Raw genomic sequence first — 14,152 nt, 5'->3', positions numbered from 1 at the left:
TACCTCTGGATGAGGTAATACTTTGTGGCTAGGCAGCCACTGGGCAGAAACTGCCTAATTCACCTACAGACTAATACTGTCCAAAAAGGGACACTTTATGCAGAATAATTGATTGATAATCTGTGCCGAGCCAGAATTATCAGCCCTTCAAGATTTCTGCACGTCAAGAGTCTGTCAGTTGATCCTGGGCCAAACTGAAGACTCTTGTGCTCATGTTGCTAACAGAGGACTGTGCTAGTGGAGATTTGTCTCCACGACCTGTCTCAGTTCTGGAAGCCATGTTAGGTTTCCTATGTTTATAGATAATTGGTCATTCTCAGATTTCTGATGGGGTGAAGACTGATTATAGTCTCATAACCGACTCAGGGTGTTTAACTTTGAAAATACATATTTAATTTGATAGTTATTGGATAGTATACAAGCTAGCAGGGATATAACATAGATTTTAAGCCTTTCTTAAGCTGGAATAGATAACTAAATGTTCTGTTTAACTGGTAAAATGTTGATAAATTTCAAAATGAGAATAGTAGTGCTCAGCTTATATTTGAGAGAAAAGTGTGTACATTGATGTCATTATGCAGGTGAAGGCAGGTACAGGATAGAACGAGGCCTGTCATTGGATGAGAAGGAAGGATGAGCAGGAGAAAAGTTTTAGAAGTGGAGGAGACAGAGAAAGGGAGGGAGCAGCCAAGAGAACATGGCAGCGGATGTTAAGATTTCTCTCTGTAGGGGTTGGGGATTTGGCTCAGAGGTAGAGCGCTTGCCTAGCAACCGCAAGGCCCTGGGTTCGGTCCCCAGCTCCAAAAAAAAAGAAAAAAAAAGGATTTCTCTCTGTACATTTACAGCTTGTTAGGACTATTCTTAAGGGATAAATATGTACAGGATTGTGTGTGTCTAGATGAGCAAATTATATCTTATCTAGGTGGATGCTTTATATCCTTATCAATTGGTTGTAAGTTAACTTGTGTGGATGTATTGTACATTGAGTACTTAACATATAAATCTGGTTGTTGGGTTACAGTCTGTTGAGTCATGATTTCACTGGGTTGTTGGGAGTGTGAGCAGAGTCCATGACAAGAAGCCGTGCTAGGCTATAGATGATCTTGAGCCACCTTCAGCCCCCTTAGTAGCCAGTCATTGCCTACTTGTGTGTCCACATAGCAGCATTCTGGTAATCACGTGAAACGTTTTAGGGTATATCAACAAAGCAGCAGCATCCACTAAGCCTAAAGCTAAGACTTTCAAAACATGGGGTCCCACAAATGACTTGAAAAGTACCTTGATTTATGACTCTCTTTTGTTCTGAAACTTTTACCATGTTAGACCATGGTACTTGAAGCAACCATGTTCCTGGGCCAGCGTCACTCATATTTGGCTACAGAATAAAACTCCTACTAAAGTGAGAGGGATTTTGTTTGCTTTTTGGTTGTTTTTTTTTTCAACAATATCTCCAGTCTTCCCTCAGCCTTAACTTCAATATAGAGGGGAGGTGGCTCTTGGGGCTGTCATAAGCACAGGTCCAGCTCAATAAGACCCTCAAGTTTATGGAGACAAAGTCTCACTCTAGCCACTCAAACTGAGTGAGTTCCTAACACTAGGAGAGACCCACCAGCAAACACAACAGGTCATGTTGGTAAGCAAGACATTGCTATTTTTCTCTGCATCCTCCAAAAGCTTCATCTACTTCCAGGCCTCCTCCCTCCTCTGGATCCAATCAGGGACACTTAGATTATCTGAAGCTATAGCCCGAGGGCTCCCCTGCAAGGACATAGAAGGAAATCTATCAACTTAGAAGTTGGTTTCTGGAAGCATCTAACATGGGAGGGCTTCTGTGATAGCAAAGCTAACTGGAGCTATCTATGGTCTAACTCAATTTTCTGCCCAATGTGCTCAGACTAAAAGACTGAAGTAAGAGGTATATATGGGCAGCAGCCAAGCAGTTTAGAGTGATGGTTCTCCAACGTGGCCCCAGCAGCAGCAGCAAATTTTGTAGAGACAAAAGGTTCTAGCCATGCCCTGCCCTATGCTATCAAGAAGGTTGGCGGTAGGGACAATGGTCTACACTCTAACAAGCTCTAGGTATAGATTCTTTCCTGTACTCCACTTTGTCCCTCTGTGTTTTGACCTATAAATCAGGAGACTTCATATGCATTCTGCTGGGTTTGTTGTACAGGCTAAATGAACTGTGCACTGCTATGCCTAATTAATGCTATTATGCTATTAATTCCTGGGACAGAGCCTTCTGACAGAGTCAAGCTGAAGTGTCCCAGAAACACAAATAAGTTCCATCACACATCTAGAACTTTACACATAGTATGTCTCCTAGGAGCCCCTCCCATTAAAACACACAAAGTGAACATAAGCACAAAACTTCCTCACTTAGCAGCAGCCTTTCTGTTATTCCTGGCACTCAGGGACCATTAGCCCTGACTGTCCATTCTGCAACACACACACACACACACACACACACACACACACACACACACACACACATGCCCCTTCCATCTCACCTCAAGGACAGAGGTCAAGGTTGATTCATCTTTAGCCTAGCTTTGGGGGGTGGAGGACTGGAGGACAGACAGACAGACAGCGCTGCTCAATTCCTTAAAACCCAAAGCAGAAGGAAGGTGGCAAGAAAGATGAAGTTTGGAACACTCTGAGCAAGGTTCAGTATTTAGCCTCTGGAGTGGAGTAGGAAACTTTGTAGGATCTTAGTGACATACTGTATCATCACAGGACTTGAGTCATTTACTAAGACACCTAAGCCCAGTGTGGTGGCACATACCTGTAATCCAAGTGCTCAGGAAGCAGATACAGGAGGATCTCAAGTTCAAGGGTAGCCTGGGACCCTATCTCAGAAACAAAACAAAACTTACCAAGTAAGGAATGATAGGACATACCTGTGATTCCAATACTGGGAAAATTGATGCAAGAGGATGACGACTCCAAAGCTGTCTAGACTGCATAGCTAGATGGCTACACAGCAAGATGACTGGGTAAAGGTACTGCCAAGTCTGACTTGGATCCCCAAGAACTCACACAATGGAAGGACTCTTGGAGGATGTCCTCTGACCTCTAAGAACACACTGTGGCACACACAGGTGGCCACACACACTAAAAGTAAGTTAAAGTGTTTAAAAAAGAAAAAGAGGGCTGGAGAGATGGCTCAGCGGTTAAGAGCACCTGACTGCTCTTCCAGAGGTCATGAGTTCAATTCCCAGCAACCACATAGTGGCTCACAACCATCTGTAAAGAGATCTGATGCCCTCTTCTGGTGTGTCTGAAGACAGCAACAGTGTACTCATATATAATAAATAAAAAAGAAAAGAAAAAGAAAGGAAGGGAAGGAAGACCCAGACAGAAAAGTGCTTGCTTCTAAGCATGAGGACACGTGACAGACTGTATCTTTCAAAGACAGCCAGGATGACATCTCACGTCCTATATACAGTTCTTCCAGCTAAGACAGGAAGAGAGGATCAGATATTTGTGACTGAGTATGAAGGTTAAATTCAAAACCAGTAACAGAGCTGCTCTGGACCACCCAAGGAGTGTACAAGCCTCCAACACCCAGAACCAATCACTGACAACAGCCATAGTACAGCCCATCCCTTCAGAGACTGCTCCCTTCTTCCCTTTTACAATAAAAAGGCCCTGGACCTGGAAAAGGGTGCTCCAGAAACACATGCTTACTTAAGCCAGCAGCTGCCTGTGGAGGGCACTTACACTTCCCTTTTCAGTTCTAATAAAGATACACTTTTCACTGCTACCATCCTGTTTTCTGATCTTTGTTCTGTGTGCCAGCTGTAGGCATTATCTCTAAGGGATGATAAGTTTCCCCTGACCATTGCTTTAATCCTGACTACAACGCACACTGCTAAGTTTCTAGCAGCGCTGTACCATACATCAGAGGCCTTACAAATATCTGCTACGGACACAAGAGGACACAGGTGGACTTAGAGCCTCAGGGTCAACCCAACTCCAAAAATAGGTTCCTCTTTGGCATAAATTAGGTATAAATTATATTGTGATAACACAACTTCTCTGAGCCCCAATATTTCCTATTGAATATTTTATTTATTTACATTTCCTGGTTCCCCTCCAGAAACCCCCTATCCGATCCTCCCTCCCCCTGCTTCAATGAGGGTACTTCCCCCACCCACCCACCCACCCACCAACTCCTGCCTCCCCACCCTGGCATTCCCCTACACTGGGGCAACAAGACTTCATAGCACCAAGGGCCTCTCCTCCCATTGATTTCCGACAAGGCCATCTTCTGCTACATATGTGGCTGGAGTTATGGGTCCCTCCCTCCATGTGTACTCTTTGTATGGTGATTTAGTCCCTGGGAGCTCTGGGGGGCTCTGGCTGGTTGATATTGTTGTTCTTCCTATGGGGCTAAAAACCCCTTCAGCTCCTTCAGTCCTTTCTCTAACTCCTCCATTGGGGACCCCATGCTCAGTCCAATGGTTGGCTTCGAGCATCTGCCTCTGTATTTGTCAGACTGCCCCACCTGGGGATCCATCCCATATACAGATGCCAAACCCAGACACTACCGCACATGCCAAGAAGTGCTTGCTGACAGGAGCCTAATACAGCTGTCTCCTAAGAGGCTCTGCCAGTGCCCCAATATTTTTAGTCTTCAAAAATATGTCCTTTGGTACTAGGGATGTGACTCGATGGTGAAACACTGGCATCTGTAGCATAGCAAAAAGCAAGTGGAAAAAAAATCGCTCATTCAAGACTGAGAGCTTTGAACTGGTGCCACCTAAGCTTCTCTGCACATTCACACACACCTGCACACCAACGCACATACCACCTAGGGATGCTGTCAAGTTGTGTTAGGCTTGACCCCAGAAGGGGTCCATGATTCCGTGTCTTAACACAGTCCCCGTTGAAGTCAGCCAGCTACAATACTTGTGTTATGAATGAAATCAAAACCTCCTGATGGCTCTGAACCATTTAAAGCAGGTAACATGATATCTTAGGTTAAATATATTTTGTCATAATAAATAAACACAACGTTTCAAAGGGAACCAACTTTTGGCCTTACGCCAGGACTTCAGCATAACTCTGAGTACACTGGTACCCTCCACTTCCTTCCTGATTTTAGAGTAAGTAGACAGATGGAAGCCATATCCAGTATTCCAGGAGGCCCCAAGCAGGCCTCAGAGGACCTCCCCCTACATTGTTTTAGCAGTCCACAAATGGCAACCCTGCCTAAGGCATCAAGATCCCAGGGCAATCTCTGCCTTTGGGCCTAAGGAACCAATCCAACCATTATAAAACTTGCCCTTAAGTGGAGTATAACCAAGAGAAGTGATGGGGTTCTATAGAAGGATCAGTCCTGGGTTCAAATTCCTGCTCTGCCACTTACAGTGGGCAAGGCACTTAAGTCCCTCAGACTCCATTTCCCTGTCTGAAAAATAGGAAAAATAAAAAGAGGCATGCATGTAAATTGTCTAGCACAGCAGGGAGCTGGTGGACAGCTATGCCCTGTCCTGGCCCCTCAGTGACTGAGCTGTGTGTTCACATAAAGAAAGAAGCCCTGCAAAAAAATAAAGGAGGTATAAATACCAAGTACCAAATCAGCAAAGCTAAAGGAATGTTCCAAACAGGGAGCCAGCACACATCTACAGAGAGCCAAACAGCAAGGTCAGGCTTCAGGGATAAAGGAAATACAGTCTCAGTGGCAACTCAGAGGGAGGAAGAAAGCTAGACCAGCAGGAAGCAGCAGTTCACAGAATGTCCTTGGAACTGGCAGAGGTGGCAGAGGTCTGCTGTGGTGGGGACCATAGCAGAGAATCACGATCTAAAATAATGTGGAACCCCAGCCCCAGCCCCAGCCCCAGCCCCAGCCCCAGCCCCAGCCCCAGCCCCAGCCCCAGCCCCAGCCCCAGCCCCAGCCCCAGCCCCAGCCCCAGCCCCAGCCCTACCTCCTACCACCTACAGCCCTGAGGACCATGGCCTTAATCTACCAAAATTTCCCATTTTTCTAGAAAGCCTGGGCAGTTGGATCTCACTGTGGGTTCTACTCACATTTTCTAAAATCACCATGCTAAGTAAAAGTTGCCAGCTGGCTTGTAAGGCGCAGCCCAGGACACTGGTATATCCAAGCACAGGTTTCTGCCTGACAAGTGAGAAGAATGGTTTTGCTATGGGCTTCCACAAGAAAGGAATGTGAGTCTGCATTGGTGAAGTGGGACTCAGAACGAGTACCTAGATGGTGTTGGGTTCAGGACCTGAATCAGAGTTAGCTGCAACTGCCTATTTCTCTCCACCTGGGCATACATGCCTGGGTCACACTTACCGGGTCACGGACAGTTTCAGAGAACAAGGGTGAGCTGTCTGAGAAGCAGGACAGCACGAGCTGAATGAACATGAGGGTGAAGTACAGATAGAATGCAGAATCTCGAAACATGTCCACTTGAGCATCCTTAGAGGGGAGAAGACAGGGACACAGATTAACATAATCTTCCCTGAAGGCAGGGTACATATGATTCATCAAATCCTCAAGTCACAGGTAATGGTGTTCAGTGGCAAGGGGCCATGATGGCGGGAAATGGCCTATCATGGGCCTCTGCAGGAAATCTGCCAGCAAAGCCTTCTCCAGATGCTGCCCCAAAACCTCAGACCTCTCAGCCTTCAGAACTACAAGCTCAATAAACCTCTGTTTTCTCTTAATCAGCCCGAATATGGATTTGGTTACAGCAAGAGAAAAAGGATTAAGATAAGCCCAAAGAGCAGGCTGCAGACAGCCACCTCCCCTGCCACAGACCTCCTCACATTTCCCTCCCCTGAAAACAAAACAGAAGGAAGGTGGCTCCATCTCCTGTTCCTTGACAGCAGGGAGTGGAATACATCTGCTCTGCTCCTTCTGGCTATGGGACCTTATCCATTTACTTAACCTTTCTATGCCCTGGCTTCTCCACTGCTGAACTTACCAGTAGTCCTCCACCAAGGGTGGTTTTGCCTGCCAGACAACAATTCTAGTGGATTCTGGGAATGTTTGACATTAGCTCCTGACACACCAGGAGCTAAGGGCATGGAGGCCAGGATGGCCCTAGATATCCTACAAAGCACAGGAGAGTGTCCCACAATGAAGAAGCCTCTGTCCACTTGTCAGTGCTGAGGTACAGGTGCCTCATCAGAGTCACTGGGCCATGGTCCTCAGATTATTCATGAGAAATGTGCAGTCCCTGAAGAAGCACTTAGGAAAATACAAACTCAACCGTGCCAGCCACTGTCCCTGTCCACTGTCCTTGTTCTTTCATAAGTGCTCCACATCTATCCTCCCTCCTCCATGCTCCCTCCCTCCATCCTCCTCCATGCTCTTGCCAGTCTCTAGCTCCCAGATAATGAGAAATGACAGACTAGCCAAGAAGTGTATACTCTTCAAATGTTTTGAGAGTGGCACAAGGAGCCAGCCTCAACAACTTCCTGTCAGAGTTACAGTTGGTAGCACCAAGGTCAACATGTCTAGGGTACTTGGGGAGCAGCCACTGGGCAAACATAGCTCCCAGCTCAGCTCAGCTCCAACCCGGCCAGCTTACAGAGGCACTACAGACAGAAGTGTAGTGTGAGTTAGCATTTGCCTGTAGACAGGAAGAAGGGTCTAGAGTAGAGATGTTCCTGGAAAAGCAGCAGAACCTATTTGGTCCCCAACCTGTGATTCCCATGGCAACACATGACCATACAAAATGGAGGAAGCATCTCTCCCGATTACCTTTTTTAAGGCAGAGATGATCTTAGATCTCAAGATGGCAAGGGCGCAGAGTAGGGCTACAAGCCAGAAAGTAAGCATTATCCCTGAGGACTGGACTCCTTTCCTTCGCTCAAACTGAATTAAAAAGGTGGCGAGCAGCTGGAAGGGAAAAGTATACAAGAGGTTAGAGAGGCAGGACTGCAGGGTCCCATGGTGTCTGAGTAAGCATGTCTCAGGGGTCCAAGAGCTGCCTGGAGAGGAGGCCTTAGCCCAGTCACAACGGTACCACAGCAGCTACCTAAAGAGCTGTAGTCATTTTCTAAAGGTATCTTTCTTTTTATTATCTGTGTGTATCGTGTGACAGTGTGTAGTATATATGCACATGTCTGCATGGGTGCACTTGGGCGGAGTCCAGAGGATGATTCTGAGTATTCTGCTCTCTCACTCTCTGCCTTATTCTCTTGACACAGAACCTCTCATTTAATTTAGAGCTAGGTTGGTTACCAAGCTGCCTCTGCTTTCCAATTAAAGATATGTGTGGCACGCCAGACTTTTTACATGGGTGCTGGAGATCTGAACAGCTCTTAATGCTTATGCAGCAAGTGCTCTTAACGACTAAGCCGTCCTCCAGTCCCTGAGTCACGGGATTCCAGTAAGACCCGAACAGGGATGTGAGGAAAGCTCAGTTTAGAGGTGAGATCCAGCTTTGAGAGGAGACAATGCAGAGCAGACCCCACTCACTGTGAGGCTGCAGTGCCTTGGGGTCCTCTACCTCCTACTGGAACATCCTCTCTCATCTCCTCCTCTCCATGCCTGTCCCAGGCACTCAGGCCAAGCCTCCATTTCTTCCTTACCCTGAATGTTGGATCTGCTGCTCTCAACAGAATGGTCCTCTGCCCTCAGTCCCTTCATCCTATTTACCCTTTGGGCTTCAGCTCCACTCTTCTTCCCTTCACTGAAGTTTCCTTAAGTACGAGCCCCAGATCCAAGTTCAGAGCTCCCTGCTCAGATCTCCACAGACCAGGACACACAGCTTTAGTCTTTTATAGAGACACCATTTGATCTCTTTGTGCTCAGCCAGGCCACACATTTTTATCTCACACATAGTCAGGGCAAGAATATGTTTGCTAAGTGCCCGCAAGGAATCGAGCCCAGCCAGAGAGCCAGAAAATAAGCCAAGAGCCATCACAGACATCAGAGCAGCATGGGAATGTGGCTCTACCATTTCCTGGCTTTGTGACCTTGGCCCACCTCCTTCACTTCTCTGGACTTCCACTCACTTAACTACAACATGAGAAGAATGTGCAAATACATGAACATAGGTCATTCAGGAGTTAGTCTTGTGCCTGACACCTGGTTAACACAGCCGTCAGCACCACCGTGTCTTCGTTGTCACCACCCCTCCCTCCTGAGCCTCCACTGTTCCTGACTTACAGCCTGTTCTTCCCTGTATATGTCCTTTCAGCTCCAACCCTTCAGATAAACTGATTCTCTGCCCCCAAGTCTGCTCTAAGCTTGCTCTTCCTCCTCTTCTTCCAGCTGCCAAGGTCTCTGCTCTCTAAAACCCTCCTGGGTTTCGCACAGGACCCAAGTGTGGCTCAGCTACCCATGACCTCATCCACAGTCCTGGGCCTCTCACCTGTAAGAGGAGACACATGGTGCCTGTCCCACTCTAAAATGACCTCGAGCTCAAGCACAATACCAAGAGTCCTACCAGACTCAAACACACTCACCGTCTATCTGTAAATTTAAAGTCACAGCTGTCTGTGTTGCTTACATGTAGGATCCTAGGGGCCATTCTTACATTACGTCCCTAAAGCCTTCTCGAGGACTCCCAGTCCACCACTCCTGAAAAACTCCTATAAATGACATTCTGTGAGCTGCACTTAAAGATGCAGAGAGCTGCAGGTCAGGGTAGGCAACACAGCTGCTGCTGACGGCTTCCCTAACATTAGAGATTCTGCATGTTTTGTTTTAGAGGTTTTAAGATGTTTTATTATTGTGTGTGTGCACACACGCCATAATGAACATGTGGAAGTCAGAGCACATAGATGGTTCCCTTCTCCCTCCTTTGCATGGGATTTATACCACTAGCATCTTTATCCTCTGAGCCATTTCTTCAGTATTGTGTATTGGTTTTAGGTTTAAGTTTTGTTCCTTTCAGATATTTTATTTTTATTTATTGGTATGTGTATGCGTCTATGTGTATACCAAATATATTCGAGTACCCGCAAGGTCTGAAGAGGATTCCCCTACAGCTTGCATTACAAAGGGTTGTGAGCCACTCAATGTACATGGTAGAACCAAATCTGAGTCCTCTGCAGGAACAGCAAGCACTTTTAGCCACTGAGCATCTCTCTAGCCCCTATTTCTTGGTTTTGTGAAACAAGGCTCCCATATAGCCCAGGCTGGCCTCAAGTTCACTATTACAGCCAGACTGGCCTTGCCCTCCACATCTCTCCAAGTGCTAGAATGAAAGCATGTGCCACCATGTTTGGCTCACAACTCAGCTTCTCTTTTATTGATGGAACTCATGACCTTGCTCATGCCAGGCAAACACTCTACCACTCAGCCACACCACAGCCCACATCCTCCATTTCTTGCTGCCAGCCCCACCAGCCAACCCTCACCATGGTGATGCCTAGCAGTGTCGGGCTGACCAGTAGTACCAGGGCTAGGAGCATTCCCTGACTTCTTTCCCAGAAAGAGTAGAAGAGGTCTGCCCAGCAGATGATCCACAGAAAGAATCCTAAGGCCTAGAAGAAAAGGGACATCATGACATGTTTCAGCAGCAATCCTGGGATCTCTCTGAGCACCCCAAAAATGTCACCATGAGGACACCAGCTAACCTCCAAGGTTCTCAGATAAAGAGTCAGCTTCTTACCCTTTCTCTTTCTTCATGACAGGGCCTCACTATGGAGCCCAGGCTGGCTTTGAACTCCGGATTTTCCTGCCTTAGCCCCCCAGGTCCTAGGATGAGAGGTTTATTCCACCGTTCCCAGCTGTTTAATTCTCATACCCCTAGTACCTTGCTCAGAATCTGACCTCTAGTCACAACTCCAAGATGGTTCTATCCCTACCTGTCACTGGTGATACTTAATAAAAGAACAGTCCAATTTGAGGAAAGAAACACTAATGAATGATGGACAAGCCAGGCATAGTGATCTGAAACCCTAGAATGAAGGAAGGGGCAAAGGCAGGGGATCTCAGGCCAGCCTGGGTTCCAAAGTAGGAACCTGCCTCAAAGAAATAAAAATAAAGAATTAGAGAACACAAGGGCATGTCACCTCTTCACTGATGGCCAAATTAAAAAAAAAAATGACCGAAATATGTACATATGGAGAAAGCAGAGACTAAGAAAGAAACAAATGACAGGAGTGGAAAGGCTGGCCAATAGGAGCCTCAGGCAGAGGGGCCAGCACAGGCTCTGGTATTATTCTTGCAGTCTCCCTATAACCTAAAATAATTTCAGGACCATAACCTTTTCAGCATGTTAATGTCATGTTTGTACTTGTGTGGGGAGACACACATGTGTGTAGGTACAGGTGCCCACTGAGGCACCTTTCACTCTACTCCTGACTCAGTGTCTCTTATTTGAGCCTGGGATCCCTTTCCAGATAGTCTGGCTAGCCAGCCTGCCCAGGGAATTTCTGTTTCCACCTCAATGTTCACAGGGATTCTGGTCCTCACATTGCGCAGTACTTTATCCAGTGAGCCATCCTCTCGGCCCTGAAAATACTTCCACAGCCAAAATAAATAAATACAAGGAAATTGCTTTAGTAAACAAAGAGCTTATGAGACTCCCCTGAGAAAGTTTCCATCTTCCCCAGTGTAAACACAGGGAAACTGAGGCAATGGAGGTTAAGGATTTCACTCAAATGTCCTGTGGCCTGATATGAATATGATATGAATATGCTTGCCTCCAAATTCCCAGCCTTGATCTAGCACATTCTTCTGTCTTCTTTACACAAGGCTAACCTGTGCTACACAAGTATCTGGATGCCCCACCCCAGAGGGACACCAGGTGACTTACAGTTTTGGCTTTGTTGAGGTGTGTCATCTGGATGTAGCCCCGGTCATGTCGAGAGAGATAGAGGAAGTAGAGGGGGAAACAGGACCAGAGGTAGAAACAAGGCACCCATGTGAGGACCGTATTCTGAAAGCACTTGGTAAAGTCAGGGTTGCTGGTGTGCCATGTGACATTCCAATCCTGGGAACACAAGCACATGCAAAGGGCGCTGTCACACAATGAAGGAACAGGGACTCACAGGATTCCAATCCTGCTGCTGTAGGTTCAAAGAAATAGATCATGATTCCTATATCCAGGGATCTCGCACAAGTATGCAAACTTCAAAGGGTCAGTGACCAGAGAGCTTGAACACCAAGTCACAGGAGCAAAGAAGAGGTGGTCTTAGGGCTGCTGCAAGTCCCCTGCTCACAAGATGGGGGAGGCTGTCACCTGAGGGGACCTTGATCCCTCGAACCTGAAGAACCTGGGCATCATACAGATCATTTGCATGCTTGCTTCATACACTAAAGACCCCAGACCTTTACCTTGATGGTTCAGCACACATAATGCCCAAATGCCAGTACTATGTGTGCATTCCGATGCTAGATGTTCACAGAAAATGGTACTGTCGGGAGCAGAGGTGATGGCTCAGTGGGTAAACACTTGTTGAGCAAGCATTAGGATCCGAGTTCAAGCCCAGAACCCACACTTAAAAAAAAAGTTTGGGCTGGAGAGATGGCTCAGCAGTTAAGAGCACTGACTGTTCCTTCAGAAGTCCTGAGTTCAATTCCCAGCAACCACATGGTAGCTCACAACCATCTGTAATGGGATCTGGTGCCCTCTTCTGGTGTGTCTGAAGAGAGGAGCAGTGTACTCATATATATTAAATTATACTATTTTTAAATCAAAGACATTTGATTTTTGAATGACAGTTAAAATGACAATTGAGGATGTCCTCTGGCTTCCACATGTATACATAAACATGTGAGCCACATATGTTTACACAGCACAACTTTTGCTGTTGTTGTTTGGGTTTTTTTGAGACAGGATTTCTTTCTGTAACATCCCTACTACCCTAGAATTTACTATGTAGACCAGGCTGACCTTGAACTCACAGAGATCCACCTACCTCTGCCTCACAAGTGCTGGGATTAAAGATGTGCACCACCACACCTGGCAATACAACACAACTTCTAACATTTTACTGAGTGTGTGTGTGTGTGTGTGTGTGTGTGTGTGTGTGTGTGTGTGTGTGTGTGTGACAGCACCTTTATCCACTGAACCATCTTACTGAAGTCACAATTCTAATGTAATACATAAACCATTGGGCTGCATGTGATGGTCACACCTTTAATCCCAGTACTTGGGAGGCAGAGGCAAGTGAGCCTCTGTGAGCCTGAGACCAGCCTAGACAACATAGTTGAGTACCAGGATAGCCAGGAATACTAGTGAGACCCTGTCTAAAAAAATAATATAAAATGAAATAATAAAATGTCCTCTCCTTTAAGACTATGAATTCAGTCCTTTACCATCTCCTCTTTTTTTTTTTTCTTTTTTTCCGGAGCTGGGGACCGAACCCAGGGCCTTGTGCTCCCTAGGCAAGGGCTCTACCGCTGAGCTAAATCCCCAACCCCACCATCTCCTCTTTTTGATGGCAACGCAGAGCGTGTTACTCAGTGCTTGGACCACTGGAGTAGCATTCAAACCCAGCTACTGGATCTGCACAATCCTCCCACGACAGCAGGCTGCTACTATATCCACATATCCCGCATGCCTACCCATCACGACCCTGTCTCCTACCTGTCTGTGTGTCTACCTCTCCACCTGTACAACCATCCATTACCTATCCAGGCACACAACAATTTACCTACAACCCCTCTCTCTCTTTTGGTACTTTCTGGTCCTTCACAGGCTCTCTCTCTCTGGCTCTCTCTGGCTCTTTCTCTGGCATTCTCGGGCTCTCTGGCTCTCTGGCTCTGGCTCTGGCTCACTATGTAGACCATGATAGCCTCAAACTCAAAGTGATTTGCCTGCCTCTGCTTCAGAATGCTGGGAATAAAGGCATGTGCAACCACACTGGCCTAGAGAAATCACTGACAAGATATGCCTAATTCTTGACATTTTCATTTCTTTTGGAGAGAGGGAGGGAAAGGGGAAGAAAGAGAAAGGGTGAAAGGAAAAAAGAAGGAAGTGAGAAAGACGAGAGGGAGAGAAGGGGTTAAGAGAAAGGAAGAGAGAGAGAAACATGAGAGGTTTTGCCCTAAGCTGTTTCTAACCATTCCCAGTGCCCTGGTATTTTTTTTCTAGAGCCAACCATCGTCAACTTCCTGTTGCTACCTTGTCGTTGATACAGAAGACACCTGGTGCATCTGTAACAAAAACCCTGGGAATGTTCTGTGGTCCGATAGAAGGCAGTCCCCTGCTGTCATGCCCTGTTTTCC

The 14,152-nt window shown here is 46.6% G+C and overlaps 1 pseudogene across 1 annotated transcript in view; it reads right to left on the bottom strand.

The window, feature by feature from the left end:
- Positions 1-14,152, bottom strand: part of Abcc1-ps1 (ATP binding cassette subfamily C member 1, pseudogene 1) — a 107,980-nt pseudogene that overhangs the window by 66,721 nt on the left and 27,107 nt on the right. Inside the window, exons 2-5 of the transcript XR_005490606.2 lie at positions 11,736-11,912; positions 10,333-10,458; positions 7,724-7,861; positions 6,308-6,433 (exon numbers count right to left, since the gene is read on the bottom strand). The product of XR_005490606.2 is annotated as an ATP binding cassette subfamily C member 1, pseudogene 1 (transcript). The remainder of the gene's footprint in view (positions 1-6,307; positions 6,434-7,723; positions 7,862-10,332; positions 10,459-11,735; positions 11,913-14,152) is intronic.

The sequence above is a fragment of the Rattus norvegicus genome, chromosome 10 (genome assembly GCF_036323735.1).
Source record: "Rattus norvegicus strain BN/NHsdMcwi chromosome 10, GRCr8, whole genome shotgun sequence".
Lineage (NCBI taxonomy): Eukaryota > Metazoa > Chordata > Mammalia > Rodentia > Muridae > Rattus > Rattus norvegicus.
This window is presented reverse-complemented; position numbering and strand designations above follow the sequence as displayed.